This window comes from Nicotiana tabacum, chromosome 1 (genome assembly GCF_000715075.1).
Source record: "Nicotiana tabacum cultivar K326 chromosome 1, ASM71507v2, whole genome shotgun sequence".
NCBI classification, from domain to species: domain Eukaryota; kingdom Viridiplantae; phylum Streptophyta; class Magnoliopsida; order Solanales; family Solanaceae; genus Nicotiana; species Nicotiana tabacum.
Window position 1 is genome coordinate 200,987,945 of NC_134080.1, and position 22,763 is coordinate 201,010,707.

The following is a 22,763-nucleotide window of genomic DNA, read 5'->3' on the forward strand; positions in this document are numbered from 1 at the left end:
TCCTTTGTCGCGTATTGATGATCTATTTGACCAGCTTCAGTGAGAGATAGTGTTCTCCAAGATTGAATTGAGGTCAGGGTATCAACAATTGAAGATTCAGGATTTGGATATTCTTAAGATAGCTTTCAGGACCTGTTATGGTCATTATGAGTTCCTTGTTAGGTTTTTTTGGCTGACCAATACCCTAGCAGCGTTCATGTATCTAATGAATAGTGTATTTCAGCCTTATCTCGACTCTTTTGTCATTGTATTCATTGATGATATCCTGGTGTACTCTTGTAGCCAGGAGGAGCAAGCCCAATATTTGAGGATTGTGTTGCAGCGGTTGAGGGATGAGAAGCTTTATGCTGAGTTCACCAAGTGTGAGTTTTGGCTCATTTTAGTGGCATTCTTGGGGCACGTTATGTCTAGTGATGGTATTCAGGTGGATCCGAAGAATATAGATGCGGTTCAGAGTTGGCCCAAACTGTCCTCAGCTACAGAGACTCGGAGTTTTCTAGGGTTGAGAGATTATTATTGTCGCTTCATGCAGGGTTTCTCGTCTATTGTATCACCCTGGACCAAATTGACACAAAGACTGCCTTGACAACAACTCCAGTTCTAGTTCTACCAAAAACTTCTGGTTCTTACACGGTGTATTGTAATACTTCTCGGATCAGTATTGGGGGTGTTTTGATGTAGGAGGGTAGAATGATTGCTTATACTTCGCGCCAGTTGAAACCCCATGAGAAGAATTACCCTATTCATGATTAGGAGTTGGCTGCCATTGTTCATGAGTTGAAGATTTGGAGACACTATCTATATGGTGTGTCTTGTGAGGTATTTATAGATCATCGGAGCCTCCAAGACTTGTTTAAACAGAAGGATCTAAATTTGAGGCAGCAGAGATGGTTGGAGCTGCTAAAAGACTATGATATCACCATTCTGTATCACCCGGGGAAGGCCAATGTGGTGCTCGATGCCTTAAGTAGGAAGGCGGTGAGTATGAGTAGCCTTGCATTCATTCATATTGGTAAGAGACCCCTTGCAGTTGATGTTCAGGCCTTGACCAACTAGTTCGTGAGATTAGATGTATCAGAGCCCAATCTGGTTCTAGCTTGTGTGGTTTCTCGGTGTTCCTTATTTGATCGCATTAGAGAGCGCCAATAGGATGATCCTTATTTGCTTGTCCTCAAGGACAAGGTTCAGCATGGTGACGCTAGAGATGTGACTATTGGTGATGATGGGGTATTGAGGATGCAGGGTCGGATTTATGTACCCAATGTTGATGGGCTTTGGGAGTTGATTCTGGAGGAGGCCCATAGCTCGCGGTATTCCATTCATCCGGGTGCCACGAAGATGTTTCATGATTTGAGGAACACTATCGGTGGAGGAGAATGAAGAAGGATATAGTGGGATTTGTAGCTCGGTGTCTTAACTGTCAGCAGCTAATGTATGAGCATCAAAGACCGGGTGGATTACTTCAAAGGATAGAGATTCTAGAGTAGAAGTGGGAGCGGATCACCATGGATTTCGTACTTGGGCTCTTACGGACTTCGAGGAAGTTCGATGCTATTTGGGTGATTGTGGATCGGCTGACCAAGTTCGCACACTTCATTCTAGTTGGTACTACTTATACTTCAGATCAGTTGGCTGAGATTTACATCTGAGAGATTGTGTGCCTTCACGGTGTGCCACTTTCTATCATTTTAGATAGAGGCACGTAGTATACATTGCAGTTTTGGAGAGTCGTGCAGCGAGAGTTAGGCACCTAGGTTGAGATGAGTACAACATTTCACCCTCAGACTGTTACAAACCATATCCACACACATTAGTTCATGCCATATATTAGTTAACATAAATTCAAGAAGGAATTACCTTTGAGATGATAAGAAGTTAATCCTATTGGTCTTAAGTGATACAAGGGTGATTAACAAATATTAGAAGTTAAACGAATCAAGGATGTTGTAACTCGTATTTTCAGGTAAACCTAGAGGTTCTTAATACACTCAAGGTCATGTATTAAAGTATTTGAATCAAATAATATCCGTATCATAAGTCTTGAAGTCAAACGAGTTATGAAACAAAAGTCGACAAACGTTGTCGCAACTTAGGTTCATAATTTTACTTAAACATTAGGTTAAATGTTTCTAAGCTTTTCTCCTAATTTACAAGGAATTACAGGGTGATCTACCCACAAAATTAATGATTTACGAGTCTAGTTTCCAGCGCATTAAACCATTTGTCAATACAATCTCGGAGTATAGAGATGTTCATATTTTCGCAAGCCTGCGCAGATTGGTTGATGACAAGTAGGTGCATCACCTACTTGCCAAAATGATAGGACAAAATTAAAAGGCCTAAGTCGGCCAAGAGAGGACTTTTAAGGGGTTATGAACTCAGTTATTTCATCCATATTTTAGACCCTCAAAACCAAAGTTAACCCCTGCAACTCCTCCCCAAAAATCCCACACAAACCCTAATCGATTTTCCCTCTCTTTCAAGTTCTATTTGAAGGTAAAACCTAGAGTTTGAAGAACCAAGGGAAGGGCTGAGTTATCCAACAAGTAAGGTAAGTTACTGCCATCTTTCATACATTTTTCTCTGCTGTGAATTCATGGTAATTCATTCTATACATGTAAGAACTCACGGGACGGTGATCGGAAGCCGTGAGTTCGAGTTATTCACTTGTAGCGGACTGTTTTGTGGACTGTTTTGTGTTGCTATTGGGCTGCGTGTTTTACTACTATTTTGTGGAGTTTTTTATGTGGAAGGGTGTGGAGGAACACCATATATATGTAGGGTTGTGGGCTGATAGTGATTCGTAACATTTCTGGGTCGTTTGACACGACTACAGTGGTCGTCGTATGTATGATGTAATTAGGTTGTGCGTGGACTATTTTGGGAAGCTCAATATGTTTATTATTGATGTTGTTTGGGTTGTTTGGTGATTGTTTGGAATGGTGTGAAGTCATATATATAGGGGAGGTGCTGTCCGTTTCAACGTAAAATAGGTTGTGGTCGATACATAATAGTTATGACGCTTAAATGATAACGATAGTATCATTTCTCTTATTGTAGACTAAGGAGTTGTGACAAAGGCATAACTTGTGATTGGGGCAGTATATACAAGGTATGTGAGGCTATCCCTTTTCTTCTTTTGCACGACTCCGATTGTACATAATGTAATGAACGAGCTTCCAAAGATACTCTACTTTTAGAAGCTAGCAGTACTTACATTGCTTTCCCTCTTATGGAATGATTGATGTTAATGTTGCTTCTCTTATTATTATGTTATCAATGTTGTTGGTACTTCCTGATTCTTATAAGGTTCGTAATGAAGAGTTGGTCCTAATAACGTGTACAGAGGATACCGACCTTACGTCACTCCGAAAGGTTTAGAATGTGATTCCATGAGTCGAGCATGCATTATGTATATGTATCTATTTTACTCTACCGAGCCGCGCTATAGTCGGCCGGGTATGGCACATATTGTGCAACCACTGATCAGTTGGGTTTTACCGAGCTCCACGTGGCCGAGTACGATTCTACCGAGCCTTATGACGGCCGGGTACATTTTTACCAAGCCTATTATGGCTGGGTACGATATGATGATGATGATTCTCATAGAGGAGTATGTTTTAAAAGTTTATGTATACATACATATGTATCATGCATTTCATGTCAGTAGCCCTCAGAGGTACTCAGATGTTCCAGGTTGTATACTCTCTATCCCTGCTTACATACTGTTCATACTTATGGTTCCCTGCCTTACATACTCAGTACTTTATTCGTACTGACGTCTTTTTATTTGTGGACGTTGCATGTCGTGCTGCAGGCCCTAATAGACAGGCAGGTGCAGCTCCCCCACCACAGTAGGTTGTCCAATTCAGCAGTGATTGGCGAGATCCCTTCTCCGGACTTGCCGTGGTCTTGGTATGCATTTTTGTTATAGACATTATGGGTATGTCGGGGCCCTGTTTCGGCTATGTTGCAGTACTTATGTTCATTTAGAGGCTCATAGACAAGTGTCGACTCATGTATAGTTTGGTATGCCTTGTCGGCTGGTTTTTGTTGTATAGTCTTTCATGGTAGCATGGTAGCTCGTACCTTATATGTAGTTTCTTGATTGTCTGGTCATCCCCTGCTATGTATGTTCACGCCATCATATTTTATTGCTAGTTTTCCATGATCCAGGTCTACCATTTATATTGATCTCATCAACCCTAAAAATAATAAAAAAAAGGTTAGATAAAATGTACGTTGGTGCTCAGCAAGTATGGTCGGGTGCTAGTCATGGCCCTCCAGTTTGGGTCTTGACAAACTTGGTATCAGAGCAAGTCTGTCCTAGGGATTGTCTATGAGACGTGTCTAGTAGAATCTTGATTATGGATGTGTAGCGCGCCACATTTATAATCAGGAGGCTACATGACATCTAGGGTTGTTACCTTCTTCCTGAATCTAGATCGCGCGTAGAGTTGAGTCGTAAGTGTTTGTCTCTAATATTCACCTTGTTTTCTTTCAGCGATGCCTTTGACTAGGAAGCAAACAATTAGTAGACGACTTGATATATCTGCGGGAGAGGTTACCAGTCAGGTTCCCCAAGCCAGAGCAGTCCAAAGTGAGGCTCAGAGTGAGATGCAGTCTCATACCTCAGCTACCCGGTCTCCTCCAGAGGATATTAGGAGGCACCCAGCAACTCCAGTTCCTCCGTCTGGCACAACAGACCAGGATATGCAGAGTGCTTTGCAGTTATTGACTAGCTTGGTAGCTGCTCAGGCTCAGAGGCAGAATACAGGTGCTGCTGAGAAACCAGTTAGCACGAGAGTTCGTGATTTTATTAATTTAGACCCTCCAGTGTTTACCGGATCAGACCCCAAGGAAGACCCGCAGACTTTTATTGACCAGGTTCATCGTACCCTTCGGGTTATGCATGTTAGTGATACAAAGGTAGTAGAGTTGGCTTCTTATCGGCTACGAGATTTAGCGGTTCTCTGGTATGATAGTTGAGAGAGATCCAGGGGTTCGAACGCTCCTCCAGCTGTGTGGAAGGAATTTTCTGAGGCCTTTCTTCGTCACTACTTGCCAGTTGAGATACGACGAGCTAGAGCTAATAAGTTCTTGAACCTTAGACAAGGTAATATGAGTGTGCGAGAGTATAGTATGCAGTTCGATTCTTTAGCAAGGTATGCTCCCCATATGGTGGCCGAGATGAGTGATAGGGTGCATTTGTTCATGAACGGATTGGGACCACATCTGATAAATGAGTGCACGACAGCCTCCTTGGTGGAGGGCTTGGATATTTCCTGTATTCAGGCTTATGCCCAGACCCTAGAGGATCGTAAGCGCCAGCAGAGGGCAGATAGGGAGCAGGATAGGGGCCAGCATAAGAGGGCGAGATTTGCAAGGTATTCTAATGACTTCAGAGGCAGCGTCAGGCCCCAGTCTTTGAGGAGTTCGGCGCCACCTGTAGCTAGTGCTCCCCCACAGTTTTAGAGGCCTCAATATGATCGATTTACCCATTCTGGTCGAGGTCAGAGTTCGCAGGCATCAGGCTCGCAACATCACAGGGATACTAGTCAGACGAGACCCACAACACCACGTTGTGATCAGTGCATCAAGGACCACTTTGGACTGTGCCATCGAGGTTCCGATGCATGTTATTCTTGTGGACAGCCTGACCATATGATGCGGGATTGTCCTAATAAGGTAGGTGATGGTATAGCTCAGCCGACTGGATCTGTGTCTGCTTCTTCCTCATTAGTTCGACCTCTAGCACGGGGTTTTCAGCAGTTGACAGGTCGTGGTAGAGGTAGAGGTGCAGTGCCGAGTTTAAGGGGTGGTCAAAATCGAACCTATGCTCTAGTAGGTCCGCAGGATCTCGAATCGTCTCCAGATATTGTTACAGGTATATTATCTGTGTTTTCATTTGATGTATATGCGCTGATTGATCCGAGATCTACATTATCATATGTTACACCCTTTGTGGCTAATAAGTTTGGCATTAAACCTGAATTGATAAGTAAACCCCTTGCGGTATCTACTCCGATAGGAGATTCTACGATTACTAGAAGGGTATATAGAGGTTGCACTGTGATGATTTGTAGTCGTCAAACCTCGGCAAATTTATTTGAGTTAGAAATGGTTGATTTTGATGTGATAATGGGAATGGACTGGTTGGCCTCATGCTATGCAAATGTTGACTGCCGTACGAAGATGGTTAGGTTTCAATTTCCTGGTGAACCCATCATTGAATGGAAAGGGAATATTGCTACACCAAAAGGTAGGTTTATTTCCTATCTTAAGGCAAGGAAAATGATCTCAAAATGTTACATTTATCATTTCGTTCGCGTTAGGGATGTGCAGGCGAAACCACCTACTTTACAATCAATCCCCGTGGTCAACGAATTCCCAGATGAACTCCCAGGCCTTCCTCCTGAAAGGGAGATTGAGTTTAGCATCGATGTGTTGCCTGATACTCAACCGATCTCTATCCCTCCATATAGAATGGCCCCGGCAGAGTCGCGAGAGTTGAAGGTGCAGTTGAAGGACTTGCTGGATAAGGGCTTCATTAGACCTAGCACTTCACCTTGGGGTGCACCAGTCCTATTCGTGCGAAAGAAAAACGAATCGTTATGTGTATCGACTATCGACAGTTGAATAAGTCTACTATAAAGAACAAGTATCCACTTCCAAGAATTGATGACCTATTTGACCAACTCCAGGGTGCCAAGTATTTCTCCAAGATTGATTTACATTCAGGGTATCATCAAGTGAGGGTTAAGGAGAAGGATATTCCAAAGACGGCCTTCCGGACAAGATACGAGCACTTTGAGTTCTTGGTGATGTCGTTCGGGCTAACAAATGCCCCAGCAGCTTTTATGGATATCATGAATACTATACTTAGGCCCTATATTGATGTGTTCGTGATTGTATTCATTGATGACATTCTAGTATATTCTCGTTCGGAGGCGGAACATACGGGCCACTTGTGGATAGTATTACAGATGCTTCAGGATCGTAAGTTATATGCTAAGCTCTCCAAATGTGAATTTTCACTGAACTCAGTAGCATTCCTTGGCCATGTGATATCTGACGAGGGTATTAGTATCGACACTCAGAAGATCGATGCAGTAAAGAATTGGCCGAGACCTACAACACCATCAGAAGTCCGCAGCTTCCTAGGGCTAGCAGGATATTATAGGCGGTTTGTGGAAGGGTTTTCCTCTATATCATCACCATTGACTAAGTTAACATAGAAAGCTACCAAGTTCCAGTGGTCTAACACTTGTGAACGTAGTTTTCAGGAGCTAAAGAATCGATTGACATCCGCACCAGTGCTCACTCTTCCTGAAGGAACAGAAGGTTATGTGGTATATTGTAATGCCTCAGGTATAGGTTTGGGGTGCGTATTGATGCAGCGTGGGAAGGTGATTGCTTATGCATCAAGACAATTGAAGAAGCATGAAAAGAATTATCCAACCCATGATTTGGAATTGGCTGCAGTAATATATGCTTTGAAGATATGGTGGCACTACTTATACGGCGTCCATGTTGACATCTACACAGATCACAAGAGTTTACAATACATCTTCAAGCAGAAAGAGTTGAATTTGAGGCAGCGTAGGTGGCTTGAATTATTGAAAGACTACGACGTCGAGATATTGTATCATCCCGGTAAAGCCAATGTTGTGGCAGACGCTCTCAGCCGTAAATCAATGGGAAGCTTAGTACATATTGAGGCGGGTAGATGGGGGTTGACTAAAGAGCTTCATCAGCTAGCCAATATGAGAATCAGATTGTTAGACTCTGATGACGGAGGTGTTACTGTACAGAATACATCAGAATCATCTTTGGTAGCCGAGGTAAAAGCACGACAATATGAAGATCCTATCTTAGTACGATTAATAGAGAGCATTCAGCAGTGTAAAAGTATGGCTTTTGAGATCGGAAGAGATGGGGCACTGAGATACCAGAGTCGATTATGTGTGCCTAATATGGCAGGGTTGCGAGAGAAGATTATGAATGAGATTCACCAATCCCGATATTCCATCCATCCTGGCTCGACAAAGATGTATCATGATGTCAAGGAGCAGTATTGGTGGGATAACATGAAGAAGTCTATTGCAGAATTTGCAGCCTAGTGTCCCAATTGTCAACAAGTAAAGATAGAACATCAGAAACCCGGTGGATTGCTTCAGAATATCGAGATTCCGACCTAGAAATGGGAGGTGATTAATATGGACTTCGTTATTGGATTACCTCGCTCTTATCATAAGTTTGACTCCATCTGGGTGATAATTGATCGACTTACAAAATGTGCCCATTTTCTGCCAGTTAAGACAACTTACACGGCTGAAGATTATGCAAAGTTGTATATCAAGGAGATTGTTAGGCTTCATGGTGTGCCAGTATCTATTATATAAGACCGAGGAGCTCAATTTACAGCTAACTTTTGGAGGTCTTTTCAGAAGGGTTTAGGCACACAAGTGAATCTCAGCACTGCATTTCATCTGCAGACTGACGGACAGGCTTAACGTACCATTCAGATACTGGAAGATATGCTACGAGCATATGTTCTAGATTTTAAGGGAAATTGGGATGACCATCTTCCACTCATAGAATTCGCCTACAATAATAGCTACCATTCCAGTATTAAAATGGCCCCATACGAGGCACTATACGGGAGAAGATGTTGATCATCAGTTGGATGGTTCGAAGTCGGTGAAACAGAATTATATGGGCCAGATTTGATTCACCAAGCTATTGAGAAGGTGAAAGTGATACAGGAGCGATTGAGGACGGCACAAAGCAGGCAAAAATCTTATTCCGATGTCCGACGTCATGATCTGGAGTTTGAGGTTGGTGATTGGGTTTTCCTGAGGATCTCACCAATGAAGGGTATTATGCGTTTTGGGAAGAAAGGTAAGCTGAGTTCAAGGTATATCGGGCCGTATAAAATTCTTCGACGGATTGGACATGTTGCTTATGAGTTAGAATTGCCATCCGATTGGAATTTGTACACCCGATATTCCATGTATCTATGTTGAGGAAATGTATTGGAGACCCTTCTCGAGTCGTCCCTATCAAATATGTACAGGTTACAGAGGACCTATCATATGAAGAAGTGTCAGTGGCTATATTAGATCGACAATTTTGCAAGCTGAGAACAAAAGATGTAGCTTCCATCAAAGTATTATGGAGGAACAAGAATATGGAAGAAATAACATGGGAAGTAGAAGAGGAGATGAAGTCTAAATACCCGTACCTATTCCAGAATGAAGATAACAAGGATGCTGGTGGAACACATGATACATTGGAAGGTGAAATGGCTCTATGAGGTAAGCAATAACTTTAGAATACTCTTCCTTAATACAAAATGGCGATATTCAGATAATGTACATGTCCATAATGCTTTGCATACTCTTGTAAGGCCATACGTTAAGTTAACCGCTTGCAAGTTTGTCCTTTATTTATGGGAGAAACTTGACCGGAATCCACGATGAATTAAACTCCCCATGAACCCTTACATTCGAGGACGAATGTTCCTAAGGGGGGAAGGGTGTTACAACCCATATCCACACGCGTTAGTTCATGCCATATATTAGTTAACATAAATTCAAGAAGGAATTACCTTTGAGATGATAAGAAGTTAATCCTATTGGTCTTAAGTGATACAAGGGTGTATAAGGGTGATTAACAAGTATTAGAAGTTAAACGAATCAAGGATGTTGTAACTCGTATTTTCAGGTAAACCTAGAGGTACTTAATACACTCAAGGTCATGTATTAAAGTGTTTGAATCATATAATATCCGTATCATAAGTCTTGAAGTCAAACGAGTTATGAAACAAAAGTCGACAAACGTTGTCGCAATTTAGGTTCATAATTTTACTTAAACATTAGGTTAAATGTTTCTAAGCTTTTCTCCTAATTTACAAGGAATTACGGGGTGATCTACCCACCAAATTAATGATCTACAAGTCTAGTTTTCAACTCATTAAACCATTTGTCAATACGATCTCGGAGTATAGAGATATTCATATTTTCGCAAGCCTGCGCAGATTGGTAGATGACAAGTAGGCGCATCACCTACTTTCCAAAATGATAGGACAAAATTAAAAGACCTAAGTCGTCCAAGAGAGGACTTTTAAGGGGTTATGAACTTAGTTATTTCATCCATATTTCAGACCCTCAAAACCAAAGTTAACCCCTACAACTCCTCCCCAAAAATCCCACACAAACCCTAATCGATTTTCCCTCTCTTTCAAGTTCTATTTGAAGGTAAAACCTAGAGTTTGAAGAACCAAGGGAAGGACTGAGTTATCCAACAAGTAAGGTAATTTACTGCCATCTTTCATACATTTTTCTCTGCTGTGAATTCATGGTAATTCGTTCTATACATGTAAGAACTCACGGGACGGTGATCGGAAGCCGTGAGTTCTAGTTATTCACTTGTAGCGGACTGTTTTGTGTTTTTATTGGGCTTCGTGTTTTACTACTATTTTGTGGAGTTTTGGATGTGGAAATGTGTGGAGTAACACCATATATATGTAGGGTTGTGGGCTGATAGTGATTCGTAACATTTCCGGGTCATTTGACACGACTACGGTGGTCGTCGTATGTATGATGTAATTAGGTTGTGCGTGGACTGTTTTGGGAGGCTCAATATGTTTATTATTGATGTTGTTTGGGCTGTTTGGTGATTGTTTGGAATGGTGTGAAGTCATATATATAGGGGAGGTGCTGTCCGTTTCAACGTAAAATAGGTTGTGGTCGATACATAATAGTTATGACGCTTAAATGATAACGATAGTATCATTTCTCTTATTGTAGACTAAGGAGTTGTGACAAATGCATAGCTTGTGATTGGGGCAGTATATACAAGGTATGTGAGGCTATCCCTTTTCTTCTTTTGCACGACTCCGATTGTACATAATGTAATGAACGAGCTTCCAAAGATACTCTACTCTTAGAAGCTAGCAGTACTTACATTGTTTTCCCTCTTATGGAATGATTGATGTTAATGTTGCTTCTCTTATTCTTATGTTATCAATGTTGTTGGTACTTCCTGACTCTTATAACGTTCGTAATGAAGAGTTGGTCCTAATAACGTGTACAGAGGATACCGACCTTACGCCACTCCGAAAGGTTTAGAATGTGATTCCATGAGTCGAGCATGCATTATGTATATGTATCTATTTTACTCTACCGAGCCGCGCTATAGTAGGCTGGGTACGGAACATATTGTGCAACCACTAATCAGTTGGGTTTTACCGAGCTCCACGTGGCCGGGTATGATTCTACCGAGCCTTATGACGGTCGGGTACGTTTTTACCAAGCCTATTATGGCTGGGTACGATATGATGATGATTATGCCCACAAAGGCATATGTTTTAAATGTTTATGTATACATACATATGTATCATGCATTTCATGTCAGTAGCCCTTAGAGGTACTCAGATGTTCTAGGTTGTATATTCTTTATCCCTGCTTACATTACTGTTCTTATTTATGGTTCCCTGCCTTACATACTCAGTACTTTATTCGTACTGATGTCCTTTTGTTTGTGGACGCTGCATGTCATGCTGCATGCCCTAATAGACAAGTAGGTGCACCTCCCCCACCACAGTAAGTTGTCCAATTCAACAGTGATTGGCGAGATCCCTTCTTCGGACTTGCCGTGGTCTTGGTATGCATTTTTGTTATAGACATTATGGGTATGTAGGGGCCCTGTTCCGGGTATGTTGTAGCACTTATGTTCATTTAGAGGCTCATAGACAAGTGTCGACTCATGTATAGTTGGTATGCCTTGTCAGCTGGTTTTTATTGTATAGTCTTTCATGGTAGCGTGGTAGCTCGTACCTTATATGTAGTTTCTTGATTGTCTGGTCATCCCCTGCTATGTATGTTCATGCCATCATATTTTATTGCTGGTTGTCCATGATCCATGTCTACCATTTATATTGATCTCGTCAACCCTAAGAATAATAATAAAAAAAGGTTAGATAAAATGTACGTTGGTGCTCGGCAAGTATGGTCGGGTGCTAGTCATAGCCCTCCAATTTGGGTTGTGACACAGATGAACGGACAGTCCGATCACACTATTCAAATATTGTATGACATGCTACGCGTCTGTGCCATTGATTTTGGGGGTTTACGGGACTAGTTTCTACCGCTTGTGGAGTTTTCTCACAACAACAACTATTAGTCGAGCATTCATATGGCTCCGTATGAGGCATTATATGGGAGACGGTGTAGATCTCCGGTGGGTTGGTTTGAGCCCGGTGAGGCTAGGCTATTAGGTATTGACTTAGTTTAGGATGTATTGGACATGGTTAAACTGATTCAGGAGCTACTTCGCATGGCGCTGTCTAGAGAGAAGAGTTATACCGACAGGAAGGTCCATGATGTGTGTTACATTGTGGGGGAGAAGGTTCTGCTGAAGGTTTTACCCATGAAGGGTGTTATGAGGTTCGGGAAGAAGGACAAGTTGAGCCCTCGGTTTATTGGTTTTTGATGTGTCTTACATGGTTGGGAAGAAGGTTCTGTTGAAGGTTTCACCCATGAAAGGTGTTATGAGGTTTAGGAAGAAGAGCAAGTTGAGCTGTCGGTTTATTAGTCCGTTTGAGGTACTTCTGAGGATTGGAGAGGTGGCTTACAAGCTTTCCTTCCCACCTAGTTTGTCGAGTGTGAATCCAATATTTCATGTTTATATGCTCCGAAAGTATGTCAGTGATTCATCTCATGTCTTGGATTTCAGCACAATTCACTTGGATGGTGATTTGACTTATGATATGGAGCCGGTGGCCATTTTGGATTCGCAGGTTTGAAAGTTGAGGTCAAAGGACATAGCTTCAGTGAAGGTGCAGTGGAGAGGATGCCCATTGAGGAGTCTACTTAGGATACCGAGCAGGAGATGCGGAGCAGATATCCACGCCTATTTGAGACTCCAGGTATGTTTCTAGACCCGTTCGAGGACGAACGTTTGTTTAAGAGGTGGATGATGTAATGATCGGCCGGTCGTTTCAAGAGTTGTAGCTCTGTTCTCTTATTTTCTGCTCCTTATGTGCTTTTTAGTTGTTATATGACTTACCGGGTTAGTTGGTTCGGGTCAGGAAGGATTTCGGAATGTATTGAGACACTTAGTCTCATAATTGAAAGCTTAAGTTGGAAAAATTGACATGATGTTGACTTATGTGTAAACGATCCTGGAATTTATTTTTGATGGTTTTGTTAACTTCGTCTGGTGATTTTGGACTTAGGAGCATGTCCGAATTGTGATTTGGAGGTCCTTAGTAGAATTAGACTTGAAATGGCGAAAGTTGAAATTTTGAGAAATTTGACCGAGAGTGGACCTTTTGATATTGAGGTCGGATTGGATTTTCGAAAGTTGAAGTAGATTTGTGGTGTCATTTGTGACTTGTGTGCAAATTTTGAGGTCAATCGGATATGATTTGAGGTTTCGACGTTGTTTGTAGAATTTGGAAATTTCAATTTCTTTAGGCTTGAATCGGTATGCGGTTCGTGTTTTTGATGTTGTTTGAGGTGATTTAAAGGCTCGACTAAGTTCGTATCATGTTTTAAGACTTTTTAGTATGTTTGTTTGAGGTCATGGGGGCCTCGGGTTAATTTCAGGTGGTTAACGGATCAAGTTTTGAAGTTGAAGAGTTGTTGAAGAATTTCCACTGCTGGTGTAATCGCATATGCGGAGTGGGCACCGCAGGTGCGAGCCCGCAGAAGTGAGAAAGAAGCCACAGAAGCGGGCAAGAAAGAGATGAACTGGGTGATTTAAAGGCTCGACTAAGTTCGTATCATGTTTTAAGACTTTTTAGTATGTTTGTTTGAGGTCATGGGGGCCTCGGGTTAATTTCAGGTGGTTAACGGATCAAGTTTTGAAGTTGAAGAGTTGTTGAAGAATTTCCACTGCTGGTGCAATCGCACCTGCGGAGTGGGCACCACAGGTGCGAGCCCGCAGAAGTGAGAAATAAGTCGCAGAAGCGGGCAAGGAAGAGATGAACTTGGGATGCATGTGCGAATATTCTTCCGCACCTGTGAGGCCTTAGATGCGGGTTAGGTGTTGCAGAAGCGGAGGCAGCTTGGTTAAGTGACTTCCTCAGAAGCGGAGTTTTCACTGCATAAGCGGATTTTGGGACTACGGGTGCAGTTTAACTAGGCAAAACATATAAATGCTAGGGTTCGCGATTTTGGCTTCATTTTAACATTTTGGACTCGGAATTGGACGATTTTTGAGAGAGATTTCGAAGGGATTCTTGAGGTAAGTCACTCGTGGTTAAATTTCTTCAATAATTATATTTCCCCGTTGATTTTACCACCTAGTTGGTGTGTTTTTGAGGTGAAATTTGGGGATTTGAGGCTAGGGATTTGGAGAGTTGATTTTAGGGATTTGAGTGTCGATTTGATATCGCATTTTGATAAATTTAGTATGACTAGACTCGTGATTGAATGAGCTTTTGGGTTTTGTGACTTTTTTGGATTTCGAGACGTGGGCCCGGGGCCGGCTTGAAGCCGATTTTTTTATTTTAATTCATAATTTCGTATTTTTCTTCTGGAATTGATTTTTTTAACCCGTATTGATTGTATTGTACTGCTTGTGGCTAGATTCAGGACATTTGGAGGCTGATTTGCGAAGCAAAGGTGAATTGGAGTGGAGTTTTTCTCAGATTGAGGCAAGTAACAGTTCTAAATCTGGTACTGAGGTATGAAACCCTGAATTATATGTTATATGATTGGTTTGGAGGTGATGCACATGCTAGGTGACGGGCATATAGGTGTGCACCGTAGGAATTGTGACTTGGTCCATTCCGTGGAACTATAAAGTTGAATAAATTGTTGTTAGCTATATGCTCTCCATGTGTTATTGAAATGTTATTGTAAATCATATTAGAAATCATGTTTAGGCTATATGTTGGTACTGTTGGGACCCACAGAGGCCGCATCAGATGTTGAATTACCTGCTAAATGCTATTTGTACTCAGTCTCAGTTTTTTCTCGCATATCATATCTCAGTCTCTATTATTTCTTTGTTGATACATCATATAATTTCTGTTTGGGCTGACTTTCATGAATTCTGAGAGCCCGAAAGACTGGAGAGATTGATGACCGAGTGAGGCCGAGGACCTGATTGTAAGGATATTTATGGGATTGGGATGCACGTCGTAGCATATTTTATTGATTTATGCCATGATTGGCTTGAGATAGCGCTTGGGCTGAAGGAGCCCCTCCGGAGTTTGTACACACCCCCAGTGAGCGCAGGTACCTATTGAGTGAGACTGCCGAGTGACTGTGAGGAATGAGTGACTGTGAGAAATGAGTGATTGTGAGGTTGGAGTGACTATGAGGACTGAGTAATTGTTTTCCTGAGAGGCATTATATGATTTCATTGTTGTTGCACATAATTGCCATATATCACTGTTTTGAAAACTTCTGAGAGATATTTTATCCGGTTTTACTTGAACTTGGTATGTATAAATTGATTTGACTTAAATTACCGGATTTGAAAGCATGTCTACTTTCTTTGTTGAGACTACTAAAATTGAACTATAACTGTGTAGCTCGTCACTATCTTTCAGTTCTTTATTTAGTATTGTTACTTAATGAGTTGGTTATACTCACGCTATACCCTGCACTTCGTGTGCAGATCGAGGTGTTTCTAGATACGGTGGGTGTTGATATTTTGCATGACTGATCTTTGGATACTACGAGGTAGCTGCCTAGCGTTCGCATTCCTTATTCATCCTCCCTTATCTTTTCTTTATTTGTATTTTGACCCAAACTCTCACAGATATTTTTTTCTAAATTGATGATGCATAGATGCTCATGAGCTCAGTGACACCCCAATTTGGGAGTTGTTTTTCTGCATTTGTGTTTTGGGTTTTTACCCCGTTTATGAAAATTTTGTCACCTAAAACTGTTATTATTCATCTTCTGTTAAATTTTGAAAATGTCGGCTTGCCTAGTACCACGATAGATGCCATCACGACAGGTTAGGATTTGGGCGTGACATATAATCAATGATAACTAATATGAAATTGAGATGTTATTAATTCATTGATTAAGATTACCGAGAAGTAAGAGAAACCTGTTAGACTAGCAGAATTTAAAATCCATGAACGACCTTCTGACTATCTTAACTGATTCAAAAGAATTTCCTTTATTTGTTTATTTGCTTAATTGAATTACAAATATGCCTTATATTGCTGGGTCATTATCCAACTCTGGCTAAAGTTCACTTGGCTTAAGATAGGCTGGGTCAAGATAAACTAAACAATAGGTTGTAATCCAACAACCCCAAATTGATCCAAATCTTTGCAATATTCTCAATTTTTAAAGTAGCATATATAAAATTTATCTTATGTTTTGGAATAAATGTCAACTCATAACAAATGATTTTTTTTCTCAATTTGAATTTAGAATTTTGTTTGATAGTTCTTCATCTTATAATACCAACAAAGATCGGAATAATAAACAAGTAGTAAAATTAGAACTTTCACCCATCCCAACCTATCTCCCACCACTCCAACCCCACCCCTAAATATAAATATTATTTAGAATACTTTCTTTTAATAATGTAGATATAGTATTTTCTTTTTCATTTCAACAAAATGAATATTTTCTTTTTTATGATGTAGAAAAGGTATTTTCTTTCATTTTAATAAAATAAGTACTTTCTTTTCATGATATAGAAAAATATTTTCTTTTTCATAAAATGGTTATTTTCTTTTCATGTGGTAGAAAAAGTGTAAAGACCCGACCGGTCATTTTGAGCTCTAGCATGCCGTTCGGCGGTTTGAGGCCCTGAGTAGCTCCACTTAATGTATTAGGACTTGTATGTGTTACATCCCATGTTTTCGTACGTGAGAATACGTCATAAGCCAATTAATGTAAGCTCGAAAATGAGATCGGTTTTAAAAATACATAACGTAAGTTCATCATTTTATCTTGGAGGTTACAAATCTTTAAGATTATGAACAGCGAGTACCAAGAAGGTTGGAAAACTTAGAAGCTAAACCAATTGAAGAAAATAAGTTTCGTCGAAAGTCGACAAGTTTGGAATGTTATAACATGTACCTTAGGGTGATAATGTGGTTCTTAACATGATAAGGAGGAGTTATTTTAGTTGTATGATAGTTGTGTGCTACATTTTGAAGTCAAAAAAGTTGTGGAACAAAAGTTGGCAAAGGTCATCACAAGTTACATTCATAATGTTCTGAAAATTAGGTCAAATGTGACCGAGATTTTCTACCAATATACTTGGAATTAATGGGTGATATACCTACCAAATTGAAGATCTACGAGTCTAGTCTCTAACTATAACGACCCGGTCAGTTGTCTCATGAGTTACCGCTCTATTTCCCCCATTTCTGTTTCTTATTGCTTTGTCTATCGGTTCTATATTTGATCGGGTTGGTTGCTCGGGTTCGAAAAGGATTTGGTAAGGTTTGAGACACTTAGTCTCTTTTGAGGAAGCTGAAGTTGGGAAAAAGTCAACCGGATGATGAATTATGTGTTACAGGGCTCGGACGTGAGTTCCGATGATTCGGATAGCTTCAGGAGGTGATTTCGGACATAGAAGCCTGATCGGAATGTGTTTTGGTGGTCCGGAGTAGATTTAGGCTTGAATTGGCGAAATTGGATTTTTGGCGTTTTCCAGTTGACAGGTGACATTTTGATATAGGGGTCAAAATGGAATTTCAAGAGTTGCAGTAGTTCCGTTGTGTCATGTGGGATGTGTGTAAAAAATTTCAGGTCATTCGGACGTGGTTTGGTTTGATTTTTGACCAAAAGCGGAATTCGGAAGATTTTTGGAAACTTAGGCTTGAATCCGATGTGTTTTGGTTGATTCGATGTTGTTTGAGGTGTTTTGAAGGTTGGTATAATTTTGAATAAGGTTATGGGGTATGTTTGTGTTTTTGGTTGAGGTCCCGGGGGCCTCGGGGTGATTTCGGATAGTTGACAGAGAAGTTTGGAATTTTGGTGAAGCTGCAGATTTGCTGCTTCTGTTGTTTCCTCACCTGCGGATTGGGAACTGCAGGTGCGATGTCGCAAATGCGAAAGATTGGTCGCAGAAGCGGAATTAGGCTGGAAAGGCTGGAGCCGCAGAAGTGGTTCAAGAGCCGCACCTACGATGGGAAAGGTGCGGGGAATGCATCGCAGATGCGGTTTTGGTGACTTAAGTGAGGACCGCAGATGCGGTGGTCTTGACCGCAGAAGTGGGAATATGGCCGCAGATGCAAAATCCCTGGGCCAGAAAGTATAAATTGTTTCCTTCGTGATTTTTAAGCTATTCCACCATTTTTTAAGTCGGCTTTGGAGCTTTTGGACGATTTTTAAAGAAGGATTTCAAGGGAACTTCATTAAGGTAAGGATTTTGGACCTAAAACTCGTTCCTATGGTATTATTTCACGGATTAGAGCTATAATTAATGGAATTTAAGAGTTAAAAATTGGGTAAAACTAGGGCTTGGTATTGGAGACCTAGACTTGAGGATTTGAGGGACCATTTGTGGTCGGGTTTTGGTACTTTTGATAGGTATGAACTCGTGGGGAGATAAGGAATCTATTGGTGTAAATTTTATCGAATTCCGAGACATGGGCCCGGGGGTTGGGTTTTGGTAATTTAGGGATTTATGTTATAAATTGATTATTTTTGCCTGGGCTTCTTTCCCTTTTTGACGTTGTGATTCTGATTTTGGATAGATTCGACGCGAGTGGAGGCCGATTTGAGAGGCAACGACGTCGTGGGCTAGAGTTTGGACCGGATTGAGGTGGGTAATGATTGTAAATGATGTTTTGAGGGTATGGAACCCCGGATTGCACATCGTTGTGCTATATTGAGGTGACACACACGCTAGATGACGAGCGTGGGGTCGTGCACTGTTTGGGATTGTTACTTAGTCCGTCTCGAATGACTATTTTATCGCGTATTTGACTGAAATCTATTTGCTATTATCTTGTTTTGGGTAAAATGCCATATTTGGGCCTTGTGCCAACTATTTGAACCCTTAGGGGATTTTTATTGATATTTCCTCAGTATTTTGACTTTATACTTGAACTCAGTCATGATATATTCTACTGTTGTTTTTCATAACTCTGCCATGTTTACTCTACTTTAATACTTAAATGATATTTTGGGCTAAGCACTATGTTATATTGTTGCCCGAGTGGCTGTGAGATTCTGACTGAGTACGCCCGAGGGCCTATGTTGTGTGGAAATAATGATTATGAGGCCGAGGGCTTGAGATTTATATGCCACGAGATGGCTTGTTGATATGAGGCCGAGGGCCTAGTGATGATACCAAGAGATGGCTTGATATTGCTCTTGGGCCGTAAGGGGCCCCTCCAGGAGTTTGTTGTGATGTGAGATATAGCCCGAGGGGCTAGTATTGTTGACATTGTACCCGAGGGGCAATCCTTTATGTGCTTATCTGTCTTATTTGTCTGCCATTTACCTGCTTAATTGTTAAAAAGGCGTTTCATAAAGTTTGAACTGAATTAAAATGACTTTACACATTATCACTGCTTCACTGTTTTTACTGGCTTTTACTGTTCTCGTGTAGCCTATACTTTGCCTTACGTGATTTCTTGCTTTCAGTCTTTATTTATGATTATTACTCACTGAGTTGGAGTACTCACTTTACTCCCTGCACCCTATGTGCAGATTCAGGTATTGCTGATCCTGCCAGCGAGGGTTGAGAGCTCCCGGCGGATTTCGGAGTTCATGAGGTAGTTGCTTGGAGTCCGTAGTCCCGTGCTTCTCCCCCTTATCTCAGTTATTTTCCCTATTTAGTGACTTTGTAATAGCTTGGTAGACTTTTCAGACTTGTGTTAGAAGTGATAGATGCTCATGACTAGTGATACCCCTTTATAGGGTTGTGTTGGGTTTTATTTCAGCAAACTGTAATGTTCACTGCTTACTTTTGGATTATTTACTACGTTTTAGACTTAAATCTTATTGTTTAACTGCTTAAAACTAAAATGGGGAAGTGTCGGCTGACCTTGTCTTCACGAGAGGCGTCATCACGACCGGGTCCGGGTTTAGGGTCGTGACACTAACGCATTAAACCGTTTGTCAATACGATATCGGAGTAGAGAGATATTCACGTTTTTGTGAGACTGCATCAAGCAGCTCCCTATGGGACATACATAGGCGGTTTAGATATATGGATATATATAAGAAGCCTCAACCCCGTTTTAACTCATGATTTTACAGTATATTCAGACCCTAGACACCTAAAAACACTCTCTCAAGGTTCTCTCATGATCCAAGACCCAAACAAAGGGAAAACAACACAAATCAACTGTCGAGAATCCTGTCGTGCTAGTAAGTTTCTTGTTCTTCTTGTTGTTGTTGATTTTTGGGTGGTTACAGCTAGGTTGGGAGGTTGTTTTAAGTGGTTTAAGTTCTGTAAAATACTTCTCCATGGTTTTTATATCAACCCTAGGTTATTTCAAGTCTTGCAAATGGATTACACCATATTTCAACATTAAAAGTTAGTTCTAGTAAGAACAATACCTCTTTGAGGTTGTGTTGTCATTGAGGATAGTTGTGGGCTGTGTTTGGCCGGATTTTCATGTGGTTGCTGCTGGTTTAGGCATGTATAATACTCTACTACATGCTCTTGAAATTATTTGTATGTTGGTTGCATTATTTGAGCAAGATATTACAAGATAATAGTTGGATTAGCCTAAGTCACTTCTATGGTGTTGTATTGCCATTGAGGGCTGTTGTAAGCTAAATATTGGATTTTAACTTGAAGCTACTTTAGGAGGTATGTATATTGTGTTCTTTCATGTTTCTAAGGTTATCTTGATATTGATTAAGTTAAATGGATAGACTAGACATGAACTAGTGAATAAAGTTGCTAATTTAGGATAGTTGAAGTTGTGGATTATTGTCGTTGTTATAAATATATGGTATAAGGCTAGAATCATTGATTAATGACTTCATTATCATATTAATGATACTGTTAAGGTAAATTAAGAAGTCTATAAGTGGTGATATGAGGTATACGGATTCCAATCGGAGCTTGCCGCTCGTCGTGAAGTAGTTGTGACTTGTTATTGCTATATAGTGTCTTGTTATTGATATTTATATACTGCTGGATTTCTCTAGTTGTTGTTGTTGTTGGTATATAGTATTGGAGGGGGGCCCTTGTTATAGGGGAGATGCTTCCCAAATTAACATAAACAAGCTACTAGTTTAAGTTGCGGACTTAGCCTTTACTCAACACTGATTTTGAATCTCCGTATGCTATGGTATATTGAGTTGAGTTGTTTGAAGAATAGCTTGGAATGTATTAAGGACTCAAAGGAGTTAAGGTATGTTAAGGTACTTCCTTCTTTCTTTTGGCATGACCTAAAGTGAAATGAATTCGCTATTTCATACGGATCTACTCCTTGAAACCAAGGTTGTCCACGTTGTTCTTTCCTTATAAAATTATTCTAAGCAAGTGTGTATGATCCTTGAATTATGGATGTCCATAATGTTAATCGAAGGTGCAATGACCTATGTCACACCGAAAGGTTTAGAACGTGATTCAATGAGTCTAGCATGCATTATATATAATATCTATTTTACTCTACCGAGCCATGCTATAGTTGGTCGGGTATGACACCTATTGTGCAACCACTGATTAGTTGGGTTTACCGAGATCCACATGGCCGGGTATGATTCTACCGAGCCTTATGATGGCAGGGTACGTTTTTATCGAGTACTCTTTGAGGCCAGGTACAATATGATGATGATGATACCCACAGAGGCGTATGTTTTTAAAAGTTTATGTGTATATATGCATTATGCATTTCATGTCAGTAACCCCAGAGGCACTCAGATGTTACAGGTTGTATCTCCTTTATCTCTCTTTACATTACTGTTCTTATTTATGCTTTCCTGCCTTACATACTCGGTACTTTACTTTATTCGTATTGACGTCCCGTTTGCCTGGGTACCCTGTGATTCATGCCCACAGGTCCCGATTGATAGGTTGACAGTCCTCCAAATAAGCTTTCTACTCAGCAGAAGATGTTGGTACACTCCACTAGCTCTGGAGTTGCCTATTTGGATATGTATTGATTGGTATGGCAGGGACCAGTCCCGACCTTTATGATTTTATGTACTCTTAGAGGCTTGTAGACAGACGTCAGGTGTATGGATACTTGTATGGCCTTGTCGGCATATGTTTTGAGTTTACAAATGGTTATGTCGACCTTATAGGCTCGTATGTCACATGTATAAGTTTGTATATCATGATGGGTCGTCATATGTTGAGTATTCCCTTATGTTTTATTCTTGTTATCTCATGACATGTTTTCTGGCTCATTTACCTATGATAGTATGATAAGAAAGACATGTTACGTTGGTACTCGGTTGAGTAAGGCACCGGGTGCCCATCACAGCCCCTTCGATTTGGGTCGTGACAAAAGTGGTATCAGAGCAGTTATGTCTTAGGGAGTCTACAAGTCGTGTCTAGTAGAGTCTTGTTTATGGGTGTGTTGTGCACCACACTTATAAGCATGAGGCTACATGGCATTTAGGTCTGTCACTCTTTCTTCTTACTCTAGATCGTGTGGTAGAGCTCAGTTATAAGAATTCAAACTCCTAAATTCTATTTTGTTCGTAATACAACAATACCTACATCCAGAAAGACAGTTGGTAAGAGATCTAATGTCGCTGTGGAAGAGTTGAGTCAATGAAACTCGATTTTGTATCATGCTTATGATGAGTAAATGTAAGGTCTTTAGTAGATTATATGTGTACTAAGAT